A 24,820-nucleotide genomic window follows, 5' to 3' on the forward strand; every position below is an offset into this window, starting at 1 on the left:
TGTTCCCAAATCTCTGGGAATTTCCAAACCCAGAATTGGCAGCCCTGTCCCCTTACTGCTTGTGAATACTGAAACTCCCTTTACTCAGCACAGCGAGTAGCTTTTGATGGGTCTGTCCTCCATGATGAATCTGCCTAATCCTATTTCAAAGCCATCTTTGCGTGTGGCCATCACTATGTCCTCTGGTAATGAATTCTACAGTTTGGTTACTTGTTGAGTAAAGAAAGTATTTCTTTTTCTCTGTACTGAATCTATTGCCCATCAACTTCACTGACTGCCCACAAGTTTTGGTATAAGAAAGACAGAAAGGGTCTTCTAATTTGAGGTAAAATGTAGCCCCCAGTCACAAATGTTTGTTAGAGGTGCAGAAATATAAGACAGATGTAGCTGGCACTGTCCAATCTAATTTCCCCCTAAATATACCATAAGTAGAACTTTTAAATTAAGATTCTAGGAAAGCCGTAGACATATTGTGGCTAAAGAGTACCCTCCAGATTGAATCATGTACAGTAAAGAAAGGAAGTCAAACATATCAAATTTTATTCATAAACATTTCCTTCTTTGCTGTCTCCAAAGCAAAAGCGCTCCCTTTTAATATGCAGCTTTTTTGTTTTAAAGGCTGGTGTTTTTCCCCCCTCTTTAAAGAATGCTAACCTTTTCAAGGTGGTGGAAGACAAGTATGATTTGGGGTTGGCAGATGGCAAGTCTGACATAGAAATAAAATCCCACGTGAGCTTTCAAGCAAGCCGACAGCCTGCGCTGAAATATTAAACAGACTTTTTCTGCCCTGAAATGGAGATTAAAAACTTTGCTATCCAAAGTGCCTGTTGCCAGGGTACCTCCATGCCCCTCAAGAAATAAGCAGGTACAGAGAGACGGAGATCAGATGTACACATAAGTGCCTGACTTATTGTCAAAATGCACCATAAAGAGGGTGCTGGCAGTGAAGGAGTTCATCAGTCAGAACCCGGCTGGGGAGGGGGGGGGCAGGGTGTTCAGTGATGCAGGAAATCCACTGGCTGCAGAGTTGTCACTGGGTAAGGGACTGAGAATCATTTCCTTTCTCTGCCGCTGAGTGGGCTCATACCGAGAGGCGATCAAGAGGAGAGGTCAGCTCCATGCCAGAAATGTTTCATCTGTTTGTTTCTGCTCACTATACAGGCATCAAAGGCTCAGAATAGGATGATACACAGGTCTGTCAGGCTAGGGGGAATAGGTTTTGGGAAGAGAAGCTGCATCCCAAACCTGGAAATCTATACTGTTTATGGGATTCTCTATAAGTTTTGCTCTTGAAAGAAAACTTGGGCAAAATGATTCACCAAATGTACCTCTCTCCTAAACATACAGCAGAAATGTATGGATTATCTTCAAGTAATTGTGTGCATTGTGTAGGGTTCCCAGGTCCGGCTCAAGAAATATCTGGGGACTTTGAGAATGGAGCCAGGAAACTTTGGTGGTGGAGCCAGGAGCAAGGGTGTGACAAGCATGATTGAACTCCAAAGGGAGTTCTGGCAATCACATTTAATGAAGGATAGCGGTACTTTCTTTTGGGGCTCATAGAATTGGACCCCCTGCTCCAAACTTTTTGAAACTTGGGATGTTTTGAGGAGAGGTACCACATGCTTTGCTGAAAATTTGGTACCTCTATCTCAAAAAATAGCCCCCCAGAGTCCCAGATACCAATGGAGCAATTCTCCATTATACCCTATGGGAATCAGTCTGTGGAACCCTACTTTCTCTCAGTCTAACCTGCCTCATAAGACTGTTATTGGAAGGATAAAATGGAGAAGAGGAGAACAATTTTGTATACTTCTTTGGGAAAAACAATGTTCTTCACTGTTCTTTTTTGGGTAGAAGTGTATGTGAAGAAATACATTTTTTTTCTTTGGAGGTTTGAAGTGAGCAAAATCTTCACTCCAAGTTTTAAAAGTTTTTTTACTTCTGGGCAGAGAACAAACTGGAAGGGGGAAGTCAGTTCAACAGCTTTCCAAACTTATCTCATTATCAGCCCACCTTCATACAAATGCTAATAGGCCTAGACAATGGGATGGTCACCCTTCCCCACCCCCCTTCAAGCAGGGAATAGAGATTTGGAGGCATTAAATTTTAGAGAGGCTTCAGGAAACAAAATTCTGGAGTTATCAGGAAAAGCTTCTCTGACCGAGCCTGACCTGGGCCATTTTCACATTACCTTCATCAACCAGAATGTTTTTGTTATTGTCTCGTTATGGGACTGGGGGTTTCACACTGAGATTTTCCTTCTGGTAGGGTTCCATCTCTGAAGCTCTGTGTCATTTCACACTGTGCCACTTTCTGTTTCCTACCCTTCTGTTACATGTGCATGATCTTCCTGATAGGTTTTTTTAAAAAACAAAAACTTTCCATTGGGAGCACTATGGTGCTGAAACAAGACCGCAAAATAGTACTATCATTTGATTGTCTAGCAATTCAACACCATAGCACTCCCAATAGAATGTTCCCCCCGCCCAAAAAAAAAGGAAGATCATGTACCCAGTGAAAAAGGGCACAAGAAAACATTGTACTAGGAAGTGCTACAGGGCATTTTACCTAGCCCACCATAGTTATTCAGATGAAGAAGCAGAAGAAGAAGATGATGATGATATTGGATTTATATCCCACCCTATACTCTGAATGTCAGAGTCTCAGTACAGTCACAATCTCCTTTACCTTCCCCCCACACAACAGACACCCTGTGAGGTAGGTGGGGCTGAGAGAGCTCTTACAGCAACTGCCCTTTCCAGGACAGCTATGGCTGACCCAAGGCCATTCCAGAAGCTGCAAATGGAGGAGTGGGGAATCAAACCAAGTTCTCCCAGATAAGAGTCCACACACTTAACCACTACACCAAACAGGGATTGAAAATGGAATAGAAACAGTCTTCATCAACAACACCTCAGGCACGCCTCACCAACAGGACAGAAGCGGGATTGTATGAACAGGTAAAAGTATTCCAGTAGCAGCCAGTTACTAAAATGGGTTTGTCTGAAATGACAGGAAAAAACCCATTAGTGGCCAATTACCATACCAAAATACTTAGGTGGTCTGAAAAGGATCCTGGTCAGTGGGTGGGGGAAAGAGAGGAGATAATACTCGAAGCAAGAAGGACTCTTTGGTGCAGAGTCCATCAGAGCAGATGGAACTCTTAACTGAGGTCTGGAAGAGGCAGCCATTCAACATGTGCTAGCCTGAGGAGCTGAAGGAAACTTCAAGGTAAAAATGACGGTAGACATCTGTAACTTCCTAAACTAAGGAGCCTATCCCAGAGGAATTGCATTTACCCTTGTTCAGTCTCATGCTGTACTATAAGTTTACTTGTGAACATTTTCTTTTTAATTAATACTTTATAACTTTGGGTGCTGGGTGTAGTTCTCTGTGCCACATAGACCTCCACCATCAGGGCCGGCGCATGGGAGTCAGTGACCTAGGTGATTGCCTAGGGTGCCAGCTCCCCGCAGGGGCGGGCACCCCCTCCCTGCTTACACCATCCCTGAGCCTCTGACTGGGCTTTGAGGGGTCGGAGGAGCTTCCTGTCCTCAGCACCCGCTGAACTCAGAGAGCGCCAGGGAAGGGAAGCATCATATATTCTTTCTGGGTTCTGAGGGGTCAGAGGAGCTCCCCCAACCCCTCAGCACCCAGAAAGTACTGTGGTTCTTGTCCTTGGTACCCTCCAAACTCGGAGAACACTGGGGAGGGGAAGTGCCACATGTTCTTTCTGAGTGCTGAGGGGCTGGAGAAGCTCCCCCGGTCCCTCAGCGCCCAGAAAGAATTCTGCTTCCTGTCCTTGGCACCTTCCAAACTCAGAGAGCGCTGGGGAGGGGAAGGATCGCATGTCCTTTCTGAGCACTGAGGAGTGGGAGGAGCTCCCCCGGCCCCTCAGCACCCAGAAAGAATGGCACTTCCTGTCCTCAGCACTCTCCAAACTTGGAGAGCGCTGGGGAGGGGAAGCACTGAGCGCCGGTGTCCTCTGGGTGATGTCATCATGCCACGCGTGCAATAACTTTTTCTCCGGGGGGTGGGTGCACATTGGGGTTCTGTCTCGGGCAGCAGAACCCCATGCACTGGGCTTGTCCATCATCTTGGACACACTACTTTAAAAGGAGCACTGAGGGAAGGCATGCAGTTGACAAGCAGCTATTCCTCCAGGGGTGCGCAAGGCAGTAAGTGGTCCCCATGGTGAACAGGAGCTGGGCAGCGGGAGACACACAGACAAGGTTTCCGAACTTGGACTGGAAGCTGAGAGTCCTGTCCCTCTCTGTGGGCAGTCCTGCAAAGGTCAGGTGATGGTGGAGGTTTACTGAAGAGAGAGAAAAGCCTCTCCAGAATGGAGGGCAGAGTTGAACAGGGCCTGCAGGCCAGCACAGGCCCATTCCATCACACCGTGGTACAAATACATATTAGAATATACAATCCCTTTATTTTATTCTTACTCTGGCTTGATATTTTACAATCTCATTTGGTGTTTCAATATAAATGTTTGGTCATCGCCGCCTATACAGGGTTGAGGAGGCGCACCCACACGAGCCTTGAGGGCTAGGTGGTCCGACCATGGCACCGCTTCTACTGCGATACCATCCACCAAAATCCCGGATGCAAAGATCAAGTCTAACATGTGCCCAGCCTGATGCGTGGGGGTGATAACAAATTGGGAGAGTCCTAGTGTCACCATGGAAGACACTAGGTCCAGCGCCTGATTGGAGGCCGTGTCGTCTGCATGGACATTGAAGTCACCCAAGACCATAAGCCTTGGGAACTCCAACGCCCAGCCCACCACCGCCTCCATCAGGGCCGGTAAGGCGCTGGCTGGTGCGTTAGGCGGACGGTACACCAGCCAGATCGCCAACCCCTCCCCCACTTCCCATGCCAGACCGGCGCATTCCAAGCCATCGATCTTTGGGGCCGGAAGAGCCCTGAAGGAGTAACCCTCCTGTACGAATAGCGCCACCCCTCCCCCCCCCCCGGCCAGTTGTCCGTGATTGGTGAAAGACCGAGTAGCCCGGGGGCGCCATCTGGGAGAAGATAAGAAGATAGACAACATAATTATCTTGTAATTTGGTAGATTTGCTCTTAACAGATAAAGCTATTTGTTTCTTATGCTCATTTTAAGGACGATATTGTTAAACTAATAAGCTAGTCTGTATTTTCAATATGGTTGGGTTAAGCAGCAAAAAATCAAGACGTGGAAATCTTTCAGGAAGAAGTGTCTTTGAACTGTTGTTCCCTCTGTAGGTAATTAGATATGGAATTTTTAATAAGAACTGATATGCGATTTTTAAAAAGTGAGATATTAAGGATTGAAAAGTTTTGCAAAAAATGTTATATAAATAAATAGTTAATTTGGATCAATTGTTAAGAAGGCAGACAGCACAATTATTTTGTAATCTGGTAGATCTGCTCTTAGTATGGTTGGATAAACTAGTTGGTTTTATCTTTAGTTTGTTATTTTTTTTCTCCCTATGTTCTGTGACATTTTAAATCTGTTTTTTTTCTTTCTTTCTGCTTGAATTAAGTTAGTTAGAAGGATAAAGATATTTGTTTCATATGCTTATTTTAATGACTATATTGTTAAACTAACAAGTTGGTCTGTGCTTTAAATATGGTTAAGCTTAGCCAGCCAATTCTGACTCTTTTATACATATATGTGCTGAAGAAGAATTGTTTAGACTTGTATTTTAGGTAATAGTTTAGTAAAAAAAATCTATAATGAAAGATAAAGATGGTAAAATATATGGGGAGAACCTCATACTTGCAGGTAGAAAGAATTGGGTATTTCATTTGGAGGTAGAATTGTAACTGACATATTTGCATTTTTCTTTGTTTCCGTTTTCCCACTTTGTATCTATCCCTTCCCCTCTTTAATGTATCTATGCTTGTGCCTCTTCTCTTTGTAGTTAAAATCAATAAAAATTATAAAATACGAAAACCATGTATGCTGTCCTGAGGGCAGGGTAAAAATTATATATACTGAGTACATAAATATATCTGATTAAGTGATTTGCCTTACTTGTATGACCCAGCCTGCTGTTACTGGAGTGGCAGCTGAAGATTGCATCATTTTTCTCTTTACTACTTTCTTCTTCGACTACATTCCAGAAGTAGATTAATTGCTATCGATCTGAAATAATAAAAATCTAAAAGACAGAAATGCCAGATAATGGCATGAGGCTGGCCTTCCCGGTGTGAAAGCAGCTTGTCTGGCGCTTCTCCTCCCACCTTATTCTTCAGCATGTGTTATAGTAATACAGCACCTGGTGACATGAGGAGCACACAGCTATGAAGATGTACCGTTGTCATGTTCTCATTTCCCAACACTGAAATCCAGGACAGCATTCCTTACCACCACGCTTAATTAATTTATCTTGGGACACCTTCAAAGCTTTTTTCAGTTGCTGCCAAGAAAGAAATTCAAATCCCTCTCAAGAACTGCCTATCTTCCTCCTATGCCAAAACCTTCATAAAAAAGAGAGACATTTGCTCCTAAGAAATATTGGTCCAACAGAGAGCCATTTAATCAAAAGAAAATAGAAAACTTAGTCAGAGTCCCTTAGAACCAGCTGGAGCTTTTCCAAATTGTTGGATGGATTTGGGGTGAGAGTCTGAGGAGAATTAAGTCGCTGACTCTGTGCGATGAGGTTTCTCCAAATTTACTTTCTCAATTATGGGAGTGTGTAGGATTCTCTGAAATGTATCTTTTCTTTTCTTTTTTGGATGGGGAGGAAGACTTTTCAGTCCAGTCATACTGAGAGAAATAGGAACTGTCAGAACAGAGCTATGAGAGCCTGAGTACGGCAGTGACTAGGAGAATAAACTTTGATCCTGAAGGGTGCCAATTCAGATCTCATGTTTGCCGAGAGCTCCTTCACTCACCCTTTGGAAAGTTGTTCCCTGTCATCTGCAATATATTATTATTATGAATCTTCACAGTCAGATATTCTTCTGGTAGATGGTGTTCTGCAATTTGAGATCTAGCCAAGTTCTTGGGAATTGCCAATGCATCTTTGCAGGATTCTTGCTGTTCCAAACAACACTCTTCTGCAGCTAAGCTGGTGTTGTTATATGCAAGCAGGGCTGTTGCAAGGAATTTTGTCAAACCAAGCAAGCTACAATTTTACTGCCCAACCTCCTTGTTACTTCATGACAGCACAACATGGTTCATAGACAATAACCTAGGTTTTATACAGTTGGATCCCAACATCATTTCTGTCTTTTCCCCACAACTCTCTCCCTTCATCCTTCATTGACTGCCAGGGCTGAGCAGAGGTGGAGGAGAGGACAGGAGGTCATGAGGCCTGGAATTCAAGCTCAAAGAGGGCCTCAGTTTTAGACCCCTCTTGATTTTTGGGCATCTGACAAATGTCCTTATTTGTTTTTAATGTGCATTGCATCAGCAATATTGTTGTTGTTGCTAGGAGCTTCAAAATTTTGAAGTGGTCCTGAGCCTCTTTGGATCTCTGAGAGGGCTGCTGAAGCCACAGTATTTCCCCCTTGTTCATTCCCAGCCTTTTTTCAATACTGGGCTGCAAGGACCCATGGATACCCAGTAGTAGAGAATCCCAAATTGTCTTATAAATTCCTGTTTCCTTGGGGGGGGGGGGGGTTGTTCTGCATGTATTTGTTCCCTCTAGTGGTTATTTCTATAATGCACCTAGTTATGTCTGGCCTAAAAACCTGCAGATTAAATCTTAATTAGATATTAATTAAATTAAATCTGCAAGGAGATATGCTGGATATAAACTGGTATAATATCAAACTGACCACTAGAGAGAGCAAAATACATGCAGAACAGGAAACAAAACCCCAAAGAAACAGAAACTTACAAGCGAGGACAATGAGAATGCAGAAAAGCCCTTCTACTGAGATGCATTGTTTTGGTTACCTTAGCAATTTGGCTGAACAATAAGGCATCTGCCTCACTTTCTGTAGCAGAGAGGTCAGTTTTCTTGGCCAAGCACTCAGCATCAGCAAGGCAAATTGCTTGCCATCTAATAAGACTACTCTATGTTACCCAGATTCTCACAGGATGAGGCAATTGAGCGAGGGTTCACATAAACACACAGAAAGTTGCCTTATACTAAATTGTACCTTTGGCCCATCAAAGACAGTATTGTCTATTCATACTGGCAGCCAGAGCTGGTTCTGCCTTTAGGTAAACTAGGCAATTGCCTAGGGTGCCAGCCTTCCAGGGATGCCAAATTGGGTCTCCCATGTGATTCGGTGACATTATCAGTGTGCGGGGGGGGGGGTACGGTGTGCCTAGGATGCCAGACAGTCTAGGGCTGGCCCCGCTGGCAGCAGCTCCCCAGGGTCTCGGGTGGAAGTGTTTCACATCAGCTACTACCTGATCCTTTTAACAGGAGACAACAGGGATTGAACTTGGGACCTTCTGAATGCCAAGCAGTTGCTCTGCCACTGTTTTTGGTGGGCCTGGGCCTGAACATCCTGAGCACATGAGAAGGATGTTCTTCCACTCATATTCAAAAGGTCATAGAGGAGAACAGTAGATAGATTAAATTAGGCAAAATACATCATCTATGATAAACTTGCAGAATTTATACCAGTCATAGAATTAGCTTTTCTTTTATGCAGAATTTGGATTTATGTTTACAGAATTTTAGTATGTTTAATGCAGACTTCACACCTCCCTGGTCACACATCCTATTTGTTATGCAACAGAAAATGCAAGTTAGGGAGATCTGCAGGGAGATCCAGCTTCTGTACTTCAGGAGCCACACTGTTCTACAGAATAAGGTAAAGATAAATTCCCTCATACGTGCATTCATCTCAGATTCACACATAGTTTTGTCCTGATCCTTTTAGGGATAATACCATTAATGCCACAAGAATTAAAGTTTCGCAACTGACTGATTTCACAGTATAGCAGCTGAGAGTGAGAGCTGAAAAGGGCCCAGTTCATACCTCACTTTAGCTATGAACTCAGAACCCCATCAGCAGTGTGAGGATAAGAATACCACACAGAGCTGAGTAAATGTATGTGACATGCTTTGTACACTCTAAAAGCAAGAACGTAAATGCTAAGCATTACTCATTCTGAAGCACATCTGCTCAGCGATAGTGGAGGATTTAGACACAAAACCCAGAGGGAGAGGTCACAGAACAGTTCTAAACTTTGAAAACAGTTTCCCTTATGTGTTAAACAGTGGGCAGCATTTACCACCTCTTCATTAAAAGCTGGTCAAGTCACCCAGTAAGGGCTTTCCCACATTTGGTGTTTTTCACCTTTTTTGGTTGTTTATGGCTCCATATTGCTTGGGTTTATCCCTTTGTTTTTGCACCTATTTTTGTGCCTTTAGTCTTTTAATATTTATTTATTTATTTTTAGGGAATGGGAAAGTCTCCTGACTCCACCCCCAAAATCTCCCAGCTCCACCCCCAAAGTCCCCAGATATTTCCTGGGTTGGACCTGGCAAGCCTAGAAGGAAGGGTAGGATATAAGTGCAATAGGCCAGTTACTCTTGCAAGGCTTTTCGGGGGTTCAAGCAATGCCCTTCCATTTCTAATTTTTTAAGGAAATGTGCCACAGTTAAAAGAAGGCTGGGAGTTTATATTGCTGTAAAAAGATGACGACAGACTTTCACCTGCTAAGGGAAGATGGCCACAAGACAAGCAGGTTCCTCTACATGAAGACTTTGCATACACAAATACTTAAGTTAAAAGCTGATGGATACTTTTGTCATGAACTTAGGAGGGTGTAATTCTGATTACAACTGTATTGTTAAATGTCCCCCATTGTTAATTTTTTACTATAAAGCTTCCAAACCCATCAGGATGCATTATCACACTGTATTCTATGCATCTGCTTTCCCGTTTGTGTAGTGGCAGCAGTGTAAATCACTGGTGAGTTGCTATGAGTAACCAATAAGTCAGCTGAAAGACCTTGTATTCAAGAGAATACTGGACTAGATGCTCTCCTGGAGCTGAAGCTCGCCATTTTTTTCACCGTAGTAGTCAAATGTCTCCTCCAGTATATTTGCATGTGTCTGCTGGAATTCCTCAAAAGGATGGCAATTCATAAGATGTCCATTTCATTAGTGTCAGGATTCTTCTTCGATATTACACATTTAATAAGGAGTGTGGGACAAAAGGACTTCAATTTTTTTTAGGATAAACTCTTTTATTGACTCACCCTTGGTTATAAAGCATACTGTGTGCTGGGTATGTGAAACAGTGAAGGGAAAGGACAACGTTCAGTCACTGTCTTTCAACCTGGAGGGTATTATCATCACCATCAAAGGAACCTGCTGCTATTTTGATCAAAGTGGCCTCATTACATTATTATTTATCAGCCTCCAACTGTGTCATCCTAAGCAGGGTTATGCCCTTTGAAACCCATTAACTTCAGTGGAACTTAGAAGGGCATAACTTTGCTTAGGATGGCATTTCAAATCTCCCAGAGAACCATCAGCACAATAAAACAGCAGTGTTATTTCCCCCCTCCCCCGGGAAGGGTGACTCCTAACTAAATTAAATAAAAAATGTAGAAAGCCAGGTTTTAATGGCACACCTAAAACTTCAGCAATAAGACTGCCTGGTAGCCTTTCTGTGAAGACCATGTTGTAATTGCAGATGCCTAGCCATACTGGGGCTTGCCTAGCCAATGTGATGTAGCGATTATCCCACTATTCCTCAGTTCACCTGGAGAAAATGGCTGCTGTACAAGATGGACTCCTTGGCATTGTACCCCACTGAAGTACCTCACCTCCCTAAACTTTGCCCTTCTCAGGCTCCACACACAAAATCCCCAGGAGTTTCCCAGCCCTGAGTCGGCAACCCTATATCATATGGGAGGAACCATGCCTACACATATGCTGAGTCCAGGCTGTTTGTGGGTGTTATGGGACATAGTTAGCTAAACACATTGCTTTTTTCTTCAAGTGCTTTCAGTCAGGGCTTTTTTCCTGGGGGAACACAGCAGAACAGAGTTCTGGCACCTCTTAGTGGAAACCAAATTCTCAAAAAAATGTTTACAAGGTTGTGAGGGGCAGACATGGAGCGTTTTCGCACTAGCGTTTACTCCGGCGTAGCACCCCATTTACCTCCGGATCTTTTCCTGGTTTTCCCACCTGTTGCTCCGGCGCTGCGGTTTGCTCCAGCGCTTCAGGGGTTTCACGCCGGAGTATGTTTTTCAACATCCTTCCAGAGTTTTTGAAAACCTCCGGATCCACACCGGATCCACTCCTCGGAGTTTGCTGTGGGAAATCCATCCACGCCGGATCGACTGCTTTGTGGGCGTCACCCTCTCCCTTTCCGTCCTCCCACCCCATCCACCCCCTTGGCCAATCATCAGCCGTTCGTGGCGCTTCCCAAAAGTGCCCGCACGGCCATTTTTTTTTTTTAACTTCATATTTCTTGCGTAATAGCGATATTTCGGAATTAACAAAAAAAAAACCCTCCTGCGTTATTTCGCTGTTGCGTTATCTCGCAACTACATTATACATTGTTGGGGGGGGGAGAAATCTAGTGCCGGCGTGGGCCAAAGCGTTCATGTGTGTGTGTTTTAAAAAGGCAATGCCTCCCTCAGCTGTGCCACCAGGATTTCTGGACCTGCACAAAATCGCCATGTATAAAATGGGAAGTTGGAGTCCTGCATTCTTCTCCCTGGCTACATTCCGCTCGGTTAGAAAATAGACGCGAGCTCGCTCTTCACACGCGCCACAGAAGGGGAAGGAGAGAATGGGGCGGGGGGGGAGCTCTGGCGGCAGGAATCAGTCAGGTCCCCGTTGCAAGCGCCAGCCAGGGAGGGGAAAGAGCGCAGAGGAAATCCCAGCTTCGCCACCCGGGAGGGAGCGAGGCTGAGAAAGGAAGAAGCTGCCACACACACACACACACACACACACACACCTCGATTTCTCTCTCTTCGTATTGCGATATTTCGCAACTTCAGAATTTGGGGGGGGGGGAATCTAGTGCTAGGATTCTCCACTGTGAATGCTTCTGTTAATACATAAAGGGCTGTGGAGGATCCTACAGCTACAGCCAATCCATGAGCAGAAGCAGCACACGTGATGCCGTTTGTCCATGAAAAGAAGGGGAAGGAACAGCTGTGACTGCTCGATGTTACGTTATTACGTCCTTACGCAACCAGACTTGCGCTTAAAAAAAAAATGATTGACAGGGCATCGAACTCAAGTCGATGCCAGTGGGAAAACGATTTGAGCCGGGGCTTCATGGAAAGCGACTCCGCAAATGAGTCCATGTGCGAAAACGAGGAAAATGAGCCGGACATAATTGCGCCGTGGAATAAGGGGAGCAAACGCTAAGTGCGAAAACACCCATGGTGTTTCTTCATTTCCTTTTGAAAGTTGTGGCAACTCTTTTTTCCAGAATAAAACCTGCTTTTAGTGCATCATTAACGTTAAAACTTTTTCCCCACAACATTGATCAATAACTTTCTATGGGGTAGTCATGTTGGTCTGTAGTAGAAGAATTCAGTAGCATCTTAAAGAGCAACAAGATTTCCAATTGAGAGCCTGAGCTTTTGAGAATCCAAGCTCTCTTTTTCATTCCCACTTGTATCTGACAAAGGGAGTTTGGACTCTTGAAAGGTTACGCAATGGAAGTCTTCTTGGTCTTTAAGGTGCTGCTGGACTTGAATAGCAGTCAATAGTGTTTTCATTTTAGAAACAAGGAACTGAGCTTAGAAAATAGAGTGCTATGTTAGGTTCTTTAACTTTTTGTGTTTATCTGTTCTTCCAAAAATACAGTTCAATATGCACGGGATTGCCTGTCCCCTCAATTTTATTCATAGTACAACTCTGTTATGTAGGTTAAGTTGTGAGTAATTGGAGAAATATAAGTTTTAAAGCAGCATTGCATCATCTCCAATGAATGCCAAAAAGTAGCCTCATGTCACTGGTGAGATGCCAACACAACACTCCTAGAGCTTAATATTAATGCTGCACTAGTGACATGAAGCTTCTTTTGAATGTTCACTGGAAATGATGTCACACTGTCAGTATAGCATCATCCCCCACCCTCCCCCCGGGTCCCTGCTCCCCTTCCACTGCATTGCTGGCAGCCCTAAGAAGAAGCCTAGTCCTCTGCTTTTTCAAAGGTTGTTCAGAGGGTCAGGGATAAGGATGCGAAATTCCAGTGTGCCTTGGTGTCATGGGAACCCACATAGCTAGGCAAATCATGCAATTTTTGAGCTGCCAACTTGGGCATGGAGAATTCCTGGATATTTGGGTGGACTTTGGGGGAAGGAGGGAGGTCAGCAAGGAAATGATGCCATACAGTGCACCATACAAAGCTGCCATTTCCTCCAGGGGAACTGATCTCTGTTGCCTGGGAGTCAGTTGTAATTTTGAAAGAACTGCAGGTCCCACCTGGTGGGTGGTCACCCTCTGTCATTTCCTTTCACAAGATGTTTGAGTTGGGCCTAAGTAAGCTAACAGAGGTGGAGAGGGAATCTTTGTCTGGTGACCCCTGGTGGCTCTTGACTCTCCTGCCCATTGCTTGGACCACCAAGTAATAGCATCTGCTTGTTGCCATTCCAGTTTAACCTGGGCATTACCAGAGCTGGAGAAATAAACCAGTCCCACACATTGCATTTTGTAAAGTGTCCAGCTACAACAGGAGTGGAAGAAAAATAAAGTAGTTGGCCAGTGGAAAGGATGTTAGACTGGATGAAACATTGCTCTGGTCCATAAAGATAGTTCAAGGTGAACAACTATGTTGAAGCAATAGAACAAAGTTAGAGTCCAGTGGCACCTTTAAGACCAACAAAAAGTTTTATTCAAGGGCTGAGCTTTCATGTGCAAGCACACTGCATCAGGCAGTGAAATGGAATTAGAAGAATTAGTCATAGTAGTAAATTAGCATGCAAATACCCACCACCACTATATGTACAACTGCTTTTTCTAATTCCATTTAATTGTTCTGATGAAGTATGTTTGCATGTGAAAGCTCACACCTTGAATAAAACTTTGTTGGTCTTAAAGGGGCCACTAACTTTGTTCTATTGCTCTGATCCAGCAGATTTGTCTTAAGTTGTTATCTGAGTTGGTATCCTCCAGTATAGATTTAAGTATGGACACCCTCTAGGTTCTGACAATTGCTGGTGTCCTTCTACTGTCTTTTGTGGGCTTCTGAGGGGGGGGGGGGAATCCTTTCTGGCAATTAAACTGTAAGTGAACTAGAACAACATCAACAGCAAAAACCCATCTAAATTCAGATAAGATCAAAAGCAATGAAGCAAAGCAAATGCGTCAAACATTAGCATTTTGAGGAAGGAAAGTGGAAGGAGACACCAAATAAGCCCCATTTAAGCCTCACTGGGGTTTTGAAAGGGAGATTTGGTTTGAAGATTGGTGGCTCTGTTTCCTGAACCAAACACTTTGTTAGACTGACTGCAAGTCAGCAGCAAAACTACATTCTGGGTGAGTTCTGCTATAATTAGGTTAAATTGTTTACATTCGAGGAGGCAGCTTCAAGTTCCACTATTGCAATACCAGTAAATCAAGCGTACCAACTTCTCAGTGGGGCTGAAGTCCAAGGTCGTTGATGACTACAGGCAGATCATTTAGTTTTCAGTCAAGAGATCACTGTTCTATTACTCATGCTGGTGATGTTGCTGCTGGTACGATAATTCATAGTCCAGAAACAGTATTTTCTAAAATGCCATTACTTAAGAAGTATTGGCCAATAGGGACAGACATGAACCAGTTTATGAGCTAAAATTAGGCATGAACTTGGCCTGATTTGGAGCCCCAAAATCAATGTTTGGGAAAGATGCCTTCCCTAAACGTTTACTGGACTTTTGTCCAGTTTGGTTGCTCAGCCTTTTAACCTAACAGCTGAGCACTGCAGGTCCACAGTTGACTTGTTTGGTTTAAATGGCTGTGAACAATTTCGCTGGTTGGTTTTGATCCCCCCCCCCTTTGAAGTGAGGGGAAGTAAAATGGACTGGTGAAATAGCTGCCAGTCATTTCACTGGTTGGTTTCACTTCCCTCTGGTTGCAAGCAAAATGGACAAATGAAATGGTTACTATGAATTTCAGCCGACATGGGTGCCTGCCCCACTATTAGGTTTAAATGGCTGTGGGGGAAAGCAAAATGAACCAGTGATGGGCACACCTGCCCCAATGTTAGGCTGAAATAGTTACATGCAGTTTCACTGGTCAGTTTCACTCCTCCTCCCCCCCTCTTTGGAAGCCTAATAGCTGATGGGTGCACTCACCCTGCTGTTAGGCTAAAAGAAGCTGCCAGCCATTTAAATTTAACAGTGGGGTCTCCCATCAACTGTTAGGCTTAAATGGCTGCAAGCCATTAAACCCATCAGTTTTGTTCTCTCCCCACCCCCCACTTCAAAGCAGGAGGAAGCAAAACAGATGGGTTAAAAGTCTGCCAACCACTTAACCCTTCCTGGCCATGCTGCAGCTGTGAGAAAGGGGGATCCAAACTAGCCAGTTTGGTTCAGGGCATTTTTGGCTTGGCTTGGTTTGCAGTTTGGTTCAGGGCAGAAGCGAACCAGAATTTTTAAGTTGGTGTCCATCCCTGTTGGCCAACATCCCCTGTCATTCTCCATCCAAATGTATAAAACTGACTACTATGCATTTCTGGATGGCAATAAGAAGATTTAGAGGGAATTAAGGGACCTTTGGGGCCTTTTTTTATAAGTTGCAAACGCTCTGTTTACAGTGGTAAAGCAACAGTTTTTTGATGGCATGCCCTCAATTGTTTGGAGGGCCTGTTACATTGAATAGAGAGGTTTGCTAGAAGATGAGGGGTCCTCAGTGTTGTTGAGCCTCTGGACATTTTTAGAATGTTGAGAAAGTGTAATGGATGCCATCATAAAATGACTGCCATGGGTGGCTGGGCCAATCACAAAATGGCTGCCCAGAGGGCAATCGCAAGAAGCTGGAAGGTCCCAAGTGAAGCATTCTCCTGTTAGGGAACAGCTGTTTCCAAACAACTGAGAGTGCTATTGAGGGGACAACAACAGATGCCTGTTTAAAAGTTGGCAGCCTAACACATAGCATTTTTGTACAGTAGTACATTACAGGGGGAAGATCTGTAGTGGTAGGAACGCTTTCATTTGGGGAAGCTCTCTATGTTTTCTAGGTTACTCATCAGGGAGCCGCAGATACACTTCCAAGGAATCCCAGGTTTCCCTGGAAAGCAATACCATCTCAATCAAATATGGTGGGATATGTAATTGGTGTCTTTCCCCCGCTCTTTTCGCTTTGTTCCATATTCTGGAGGCCATCTGGACTGCACGGCTGGAACACCAGATTTTCCATTTAAAAAGCCAGAAGCCCCTACTGTGAAATCACTTAGCTGACATGGGGTTGTTTGAGCTGTTCTATTTCCTTTAGAAAACAGCTTCCAGGGTGAAATTGCTTTGGGAGTACTCAGCAGCAGCAGATCTGCAGTTAGCCCATCGGCAGGAGAAGGGCTGGGGGAAAGAAGGCATCATGGTAAGGAGGCAACTTTGTTTGCATTACAAAGTTTATCTACCTTTACACTTAAAAAAAAATTAACCCTGGTCCAGGCTAGTCCATTTTCATCAGATCTTGGCTGCAAGCCTGGGTTGACCCTGGCTAGCACTTGGATCGGAGCCCCACCAAAAAAAGCCCAGGGGTGCTAACACAGGTGTGCATCCTTCTGGATTAGAACATTTATCTTCATTTGTAACTGATTATTCATTTTGCTGAATATATGTATAGCCCACCTTTCTAATGCTGATGAGTCTCCTACATGACTAACAACATAATTAACAACACTTTGTTAAAATAAAACAAGAAATATTTGTTTGTTTATATGAAATAAGAACCAAGACCTGAATGACAGAGTTAGTGGCTAGTCAATCAAAGCAGATGCCACAAAAAGTCACACAAGTGGAGCCTTCCACAAAGTGTAAGTGAGGATAGGCACTAATCCTTGCTGTGGGAGGGATATTTTCATCTGTGAAATGTTAGAGGATATGAAGAACTAGTTGTTGGGAGAGACTGAGCCAACAAAGGAATTCTGAATGGAGACAGGTAGCATGAATAGCATCCATGTTCAGATTGGTACATCAGTTTCTGCTGTAGATCCTATGAAAAATTATCTCTACTAAAGCTTAGGCCTTAAAAAGCTAGTGTGGTGTAGTGGTTAACAGCGGCTGTCACAGTTCTCTCAGAGCTCTCTAAGCCCCACCTACCTCACAAGGTGACTGTTGTGGGGAGAGGAAAGGAAGGTGGTTGTAGACCACTCTGAGACTTCTTTGTGTAGTGAAATGCTAGGTATAATACCCAACTCCTCCTACTACTACTACTACTTAGGGTTGCCAAGTCCAATTCAAGAAATATCTGGGGACTTTGGGGGCGGAGCCAGGAGACTTTGGGGGTGGAGCCAGGAGAAATTGGGGTGGAGCCAAGAACAAGGGTGTGACAAGCATAATTGAACTCCAAGGGAGTTCTGGTCATCACATTTAAAGGGACAGCACACCTTTTTAAATGCCTTTCTTCCATAGGAAATAATGAAGTATAGGGGCACCATCTTTTGGGGCTCATAGAATTAGACCCCCTGGTCCAATCGTTTTGAAACTTTGGAGGTATTTTGGGCAGAGGCACTAGATGCTATATTAAAAATTTGGTGCCTCTACCTCAAAAAATAGCCCCCCCCCCCCCGAGCCCCCAATACCCATGGATCAATTCCCCATTATTTGCTATGGGAATCGTTCTCCACAGGGAATAATAGAGTGCCCAGTAGACATTTCCCTCCACCCCCCCATGCTTTCTAAAGCAGGGGGAGGGCCTCCAAACCAGGGAATCCCCTGCCCCCTCCCTCTCTCACACACACAAATATTTACTGGGTCTTGTTCCTGCAGAACTTTACTTGCTCTGAAAACTGAAGGCAAAAGAAAGGGAGGGGCCGTTCTCCAATGAAACTGTTACTGACCCTTTCCCATGAAGCCCTTCCTGTTCTCTGCTTCCTAGGGTTGCCAAGTCCAATTAAAGAAAAATCTGGGGGCTTTGGGGGTGGAGCCAAGAGACTTTGGGGGTGGAGCCAGGAACAAGGATGTGACAAGCGTAATTGAACTCCAAGTTCTGGCCATCACATTTAAAGGGACAGCACACCTTTTTAAAATGCCTTTCTTCCATAGGAAATAATTAAGGATAGGGGCACCATTTTGGGGGCTCATAGCATTGGACCCTCTGGTCCAATCGTTTTGAAACTTGGGGGGTATTTTGGGGAGAGGCACTAGATGCTATACTAAAAATCTGGTGCCTCTACCTAAAAAAATAGCCCCCCCCAGAGCCCCCAATACCCACGGATCAATTCCCTATTATTCCCTATGGGAATCGTTCCCCATAGGGAATAATAGAGTACCCAGTAGACATTTCCCTCCCCCCATGCTTCCTAAAGGGGGGGAGGGCCTCCAAACCAGTGAATCCCCTGCCCCCCTCCCTCTCTTACACACACAAATACTTACTGGGTCTTGTTCCTGCAGAACTTTACTTGCTCTGAAAACGAAAGCAAAAGAAAGGGAGGGGCCATTCTCCATGGAAACTGTTACTGACCCTTTCCCATTAAGCCCTTTCTGTTTCCTGTTTCCTGTGCAGCCTTAAAGGGGCATACATTTTACAAACGGATCAGGAGCTCTACAACAACATGATGCCTGCACGCATGTTCTTCCCCCACTCCCCCGCTTCCGGAATTTTGGAGAGCAGGGGAGGAGGCTGCAAATTCAGGGGTCCCCCGCCAGGGCGGGGGGGGGGGTGGGAAGCCTACTGCTTCCTGCTCAGCCTTAAAGGCACACATTTTAAAAACGGACCTGTTTGCAGGTTTCCAAACCTGCAGGTGCTCTAAAACTTCATGGTGACTGTGGGAGCGGGGCTTTCCCCGCCGGCCAGCTGGCTGGGGGTGGGGGGGGGAAGCCTGTAAAAACAGGGGATCCCCCACTGGGACCTGGGGATTGGGAAGCCTATTCCAACTACTACTCTTCTCTTCTCCCCTGCCCCCAGTTTCTTCCTGCAATGTGTGTTAAATACCTCTGATTTTTATAGGAACCTTGGGCTTCCAGATCTGCATTTCTGCAAGAAGGTCCATGTCACAAAGCAGGAGATGAATCTGCAGCACTTCACTTCATTTAGATTTAATCATCATGAATCAGTGAGTGCAAGACTGCAATAAAAGCATTCCTTTCCAAGCTCCAGAGATAGTGTGTTTGATAGTAGTGATTACTCCTGCTGTGTTATGGGCAATTATTCACCTTTCTGTTTGGCTAGTCTTCAAATTAAATGGGGAATAGCTAATTCCAAGGATGCATTTATGTTATCTAAAGCTGCAGAGAGATCTTTAGATGACTTCATGGCTGCGTGTTATTAGCTGTGGAGAAATTTCCTGAGTTAAAGTTTATCCACTCTGGCAAATCTTAACTGAAAGGTTCCACTTAGGATTGGTTCTCAAACGCATGTTTATCATTTATTCACTGTGACAACCACTGCTGACTCCTTGCATAGGGGAAAATACATTGCAGAGTTCTAGTGCACATGGTTAGGAACAGGAAAGGGAAAAGGAAAGGTCCCCTGTGCAAGCACCAGTTGTTTCCGACTCTGGGGTGACATTGCTTTCACAACGTTTTCACGGCAGACTTTTTACGGGATGGTTTGCCATTGCCTTCCCCAGTCATCTACACTTTTCCCCCAGCAAGCTGGGTACACATTTTACTGACCTCGGAAGGATGGAAGGCTGAGTTGACCTTGAGCCGGCTACCAGAAAACCCAGCTTGCACCAGGGATCGAACTCAGGTCATGAGCAGAGCTTAGGACTGCAGTACTGGAGCTTTAAAACTCTGGAAGACAATGCAAATGTGGCCTACTTTTCAATTTGAGCCCAAAATCTATACTGAAATAGCTTGATCAGAAGAGAGAAAAACCCTCTCACTTCTGAGCTTAAGGAGCTGCTGGCTTAGATTCTACCCCTAGGAACACCCTTTAATATGAGACATGATCTATACCATGTCTATAAGGCATATTTAGCAAAGTGATGAGGCATCTCTACAAGCTTGGAAGCAATACTGACACACCAGATAAAGTGGAAAGCAGCTACAAGGTTTATTCAGAGGAATAATTCCAAAAGTAAGAGAAACAGCAGACTCAAGCAGTCAAAATAATATGAACCACTGAATAATATCCAGTCTGCCAGATATCCAGTGCGAAAACATCCACAGCCACAGCTAGTCACCCCCAGCTTTCAAATGCTGTCCAAGGTATTCCACTCAAGGTGTGTGAGAAAGATAGAACACAAAAAATGTACCCCAGCACAAGTTCCAATGCAAGCAGTAGTCTGAATTATTCAGTAGGAGCTGTGTACTGGGAGAGGCTATGATCTGGCTGGGGAACATTTAGTCAGATTTTGAGGGCTGAGAGCGAGAGGTCTGAAACTGTGTGAGGGAGGAGGATACATTTAACAGGAGTGTGAATTAAAGATCTGTAGAGATGTCACCTCTTTGGTTCAGTTTCCTTCTCTGTGGAACTGACAGTGTTCAGAGAATAGACCCCCACTAGTGTGTATGTTGGCCACAGAGTGCTATAAACCTTCCTGAGAAAAGTATCCAGAGTACTACCCTAACATCCCATAGCTCCTAGTTAGATGTTAATATTTACCTCAGTGGCATGTTTCTGAATAAACTTCTTTCTTGTTCATCAATAAAAGTTAAACCACCCTGTCAGTTTACCTCATTATCCCTCAGTTATCAATCCAGGCTTGAGTGGCTTTATACCCAAGCTCAGATTCTAAACTCCTGAGTGTTTTAAATCCTGCAGGAAACCCTAATACAGTGAAGCAGGCAGGAAACCGTGAAAGGAAAAATCCTGTGGGGTGGTGACTAATCTGTCACAGGGCAAGAGGCCAAAGCAACAGAGCAGGGAGGGGCTACTGGTATGTATTCAGGGAGGCCCAGGCACTATGTTGTAAATGTAAACTGTATTTGGCACTTAAAATTAACATACATTTGGCAAGTCTTACCAACAGGGTGGCCAGAAAGAGGGCAAGAACCTTTTTAAAAGGAAAAAAATAGCATATGCTCAGTAAAGCATGTGTAAAGTGTGTGAAGTACAATATTTGAGCACTTTAATGTCAAATTATGGGACCAACATTTTGCATAGCAGTTGGATTTCTTGTTTCCACCTAACTACACTCTCTCACTTTTCAAAATGAAACAGAAGGCCCTACCTAGGCAGTCTGAAAGGAAGCTCAAAGCAGACAACAAACCTGAATGTAGAGTTTTGTGGTATGTGTGAAGTCCTGCATTGAGAACCTGTTCAGATGTAGGTCCTGTTGGGGAGACCACATATGCTTTGGCAAAATGAGGGTGGAGGAAGAGACCTCCTGGCTGGGGGGAAGCTTTGCTCACTGCAGATGTGAATATCCATAGGGAAAGAATGCTTCCTGTGAACAGCCCAGCTGAGGAAATTGGGAAGGAGGGAGGGAGGAGTTGGAACAATGTTTGATCAGTGAGGTTAATGAAGCAGAAGCATTCCAATCAGCTAAAATGATGTCCCCAATTTCTAGAGAAGCAAATTTTAAATGTAATTATTATTATTAATTCTGAATGGCAACCACCACCTTAAAAGAACGCCCTGCTGCCTTTGATACCAGGGAAGGAAGGAAGGAAGGAAGGAAGGAAGGAAGGAAGGAAGGAAGGAAGGAAGGAAGGAAGGAAGGAAGGAAGGAAGGAAGGAAGGAAGGGAGGGAGGGAGGGAGGGAGGGAGGAAGGAAGGAAGGAAGGAAGGAAGGAAGGAAGGAAGGAAGGAAGGAAGGAAGGAAGGAAGGAAGGAAGGAAGGAAGGAAGGAAGGAAGGAAGGAAGGAAGGAAGGAAGGAAGGAAGGAAGGAAAAATTTTTGCAATGAGAACATTTTCCTTCATATGCAAATATAAGCCAATTTATACAACCAATGAAAATGCAATTTACAGTGCAATTAATCGACAGTGCAATTCTAAAAACACATACCTGGGAGTAATTTATATTGAATAGACCTGAGTAGAATTCTGAGTAGACCTGTTTATTATTTCTTTCTTTAATTGCTGTCAGCTTCAAATTGGAGGCATTTAAGCCCAGAGACTTCCACGTAGCCTTTCATAGGGAATATGGCTCAAAATGGTAGGGCAACCATCTCCAGGCCAGGTTCTACCCAGTTAGAGGCTGCAAGGTAGGCATTACCAGCAGGCCTTCAGGTACTGTTGCCAGGTCTCCTGCTGTCACACAGCAGGGGACCAGGAAGGGCCTTTTACTGGCTGCCACCACTAGGCTTTCCAACCCTCCCGCCCTGGCGGGGGACCCCTGTTTTTCCAGCCTCTTCCCCTGCTCCCCAAAAAAACGGAAGCCGGGGGAGGGGGGGAACAGGGCCAAGGAGCGGGCGACGCCGCTGCGCGGCTGCCGCCTCTTCTTCGTACCTGCTCTTCTGCCGCCTCTTCTCCATAGCTGCTCCTCCGAGATGGGCTCAGCCTGAGCCCATCTCGGAGGAGCAGCTACGGAGAAGCGTGGCGAGCCCCGAATCTGGGTCCTTCTAGGACCCCGAGCAGCAACGCTGGAGGAGCAAGAGCAGGCCGGACTTGCGCCCTGCCCCTCCACTCCCTGCAGGGGTGGAGGCGGCTTGCGTGGGCAAGGGGGGCTTCTCCGCCCGGCCCCTCTGCTGGGCCTATGGCTGCGCGGGCGGCAAGGAGCATGTTAGGCCGGCGTCGGAGGAGAAGGAGGAGGCGGCGGCGCTGAACTGAGCCGTGGCGGGAGGAGGCGGCATGGCTGCAGCGGAGGCATGCTGGCCTTCCGAGCCAAGGACTGGGTAAGGCCGGGGGCGATGCGGAAGGCTGGCAGAAGGCGAGAGGGGAGCTGCGCTGGTAGCTGGAGGGAGAGGCCCTCCTCACCTTCCCTGCTGGCCGGTAGGGTTGCTAATCCCCAGGTGGGGGCAGGGGATCCCCCGGTTTGGAGGCCCTCCCCCCCTTCAGGGTCGTCACAGCCTTGATCTTGGCTCCACCCCTAGTGTCTCCTGGCTCCACCCCCAAAGTCCCCAGATATTTCTTGAATTGGACTTGGCAACCCTAGCCACCACTCTGGTAAGGGTCTGTATGAGCACCCATCCAGCCCTGTTTTCCTTATTAGCAAACTCCTTCTATCTGTGACTAAAGAGATGTGAGGACCCAGGCAGTTTAACAGTAACAATGGGTTTATTATAAATGCTCAAAAATAATAAGTGGTTTGTAAAAAACCTTTTTAGTGCAACAGTGAATATAAAAAAACAGTAAGAAATAAAAGCCCTGATGCAACTATCTAGACATTCCCTTCTTCTAATTTCAAACCAACTCACCCTCCATGGATGAGGAATCCCCCTCCAACTGCAACCTGTCTCCAGCCTTCCCAGAGAGAACCACCCTGTCTGTAGCTTGACCTTTTTATGCTTTCCTCCCAGATCCCATCTCTCTGGGCAAGTTTTATCTCCAAAACTGCTTTCACCCAATCAGAGAGACAGAAGGGATCCTGGGAGATGTAGGCCCTGTAGCTACTCCTACACAGGTTTCTCTGGATCCTGCAAGCCTCTTTAGGCCTAAGATCATGACACCTGCTATGTCAGGAGACCTCTTGTCAACAACACTCTCTATCTGCTGTTGCTCCATCAGCCTGTGGGAGAGAAAAAAATGACAACAATGCAACAATGTTACATCACTTCTGGGATGTCACTTCACCCTAGGAATCACTGGAAACTCTGTGGTTTTACCAAACAGCACAACCACACTGTGACTGGCTGGAAGCCCTATTGTTTCAGGTGAAGTTGCTCTGTCTCTGAAGTGGACATTCATGGGCACCTTATTTGTCAGCCATGCCAATCAGTTGTGCCGATAAATGTGTTAAGTCCCATGAAGCGCTTTGTTGCCTTTAGAAGTGAAAATAATGTTTTTGGAGGAAATATTCTTTAATCTCCTTAGCGCTGCTGGGCAGAACCATTCTCTTGATCTGACAGACTCGACCATAAATAAAGCAGCAAATTAATTTTGTCAAGGAACAGAGCTTGCTTATCTCTTCAGTTCTCAATTTTCTATATAACTGAGAGTTACAATTGTACCTTTTGAGTATGACAGGTGACTGGAGGGGGAGGGTCTTCAGCAGTATTGTTTAAAGTCTCTGAAATGTGATGTGGGCTGGAGGAGATCATCTCAGCCAAGGAACAGCAAAGGTGTAATAATGCTATAATAACGGACACCATAATGAGGTGCTAAAGTAGGCCGCTGAAAAGCCTGATTATGGAACTGTTTCCCTTCTCTAACAACAGCACTACAGTGAATAAGTGGTACTGAATGTTAAGGACAAGCAAGCTATAAGCAGCACTTTTCGCCTTAAGAGCTGCTCTCTTGGCTTTGTCCTCCAGAAGAGCTAAGAAGAGACTGGCATATGCTACGTTTTTAGCAAGGTCATCTTGGTAATCAACAGCGCAGTGCTCTTTTGGGCCTTCCAGACTCAGTCACATTTTGTCCAAGATGGCTTTCCCACAGTACAGAAACTTCTTGTGAGAGTGGAAATTATTTTGCTATCCCCCCACAAAAAAAAAAACTGACCCCTTTGAATTTTGATGTTGGATGTTATCATATTATTTGGCTATTGGAATTGGAATGTTTTCTGAATACTCACTGACAATTTAATATTTATAGTAGACAACTGACAGTCTAATTTAATGATTTGATATTTTATTTGATATCAAAGATTTAAGCCAGATAACAAATGCATTTGACATGCAGCTTTGATTTTTTTTTTATTTCTACCTGTGACGCTTGATGGAGTTTGACAACTGACACAAAGTGAGTACTT

The 24,820-nt window shown here is 44.9% G+C and overlaps 1 protein-coding gene across 1 annotated transcript in view; it reads left to right on the forward strand.

Annotated features, from left to right (window-relative positions):
- Window positions 1-24,820, forward strand: part of GRIN3A (glutamate ionotropic receptor NMDA type subunit 3A) — a 150,762-nt gene that overhangs the window by 83,371 nt on the left and 42,571 nt on the right. The gene's annotated exons all lie outside the window — the stretch shown is intronic.

The sequence above is a fragment of the Heteronotia binoei genome, chromosome 4 (assembly GCF_032191835.1).
Source record: "Heteronotia binoei isolate CCM8104 ecotype False Entrance Well chromosome 4, APGP_CSIRO_Hbin_v1, whole genome shotgun sequence".
Lineage (NCBI taxonomy): Eukaryota > Metazoa > Chordata > Lepidosauria > Squamata > Gekkonidae > Heteronotia > Heteronotia binoei.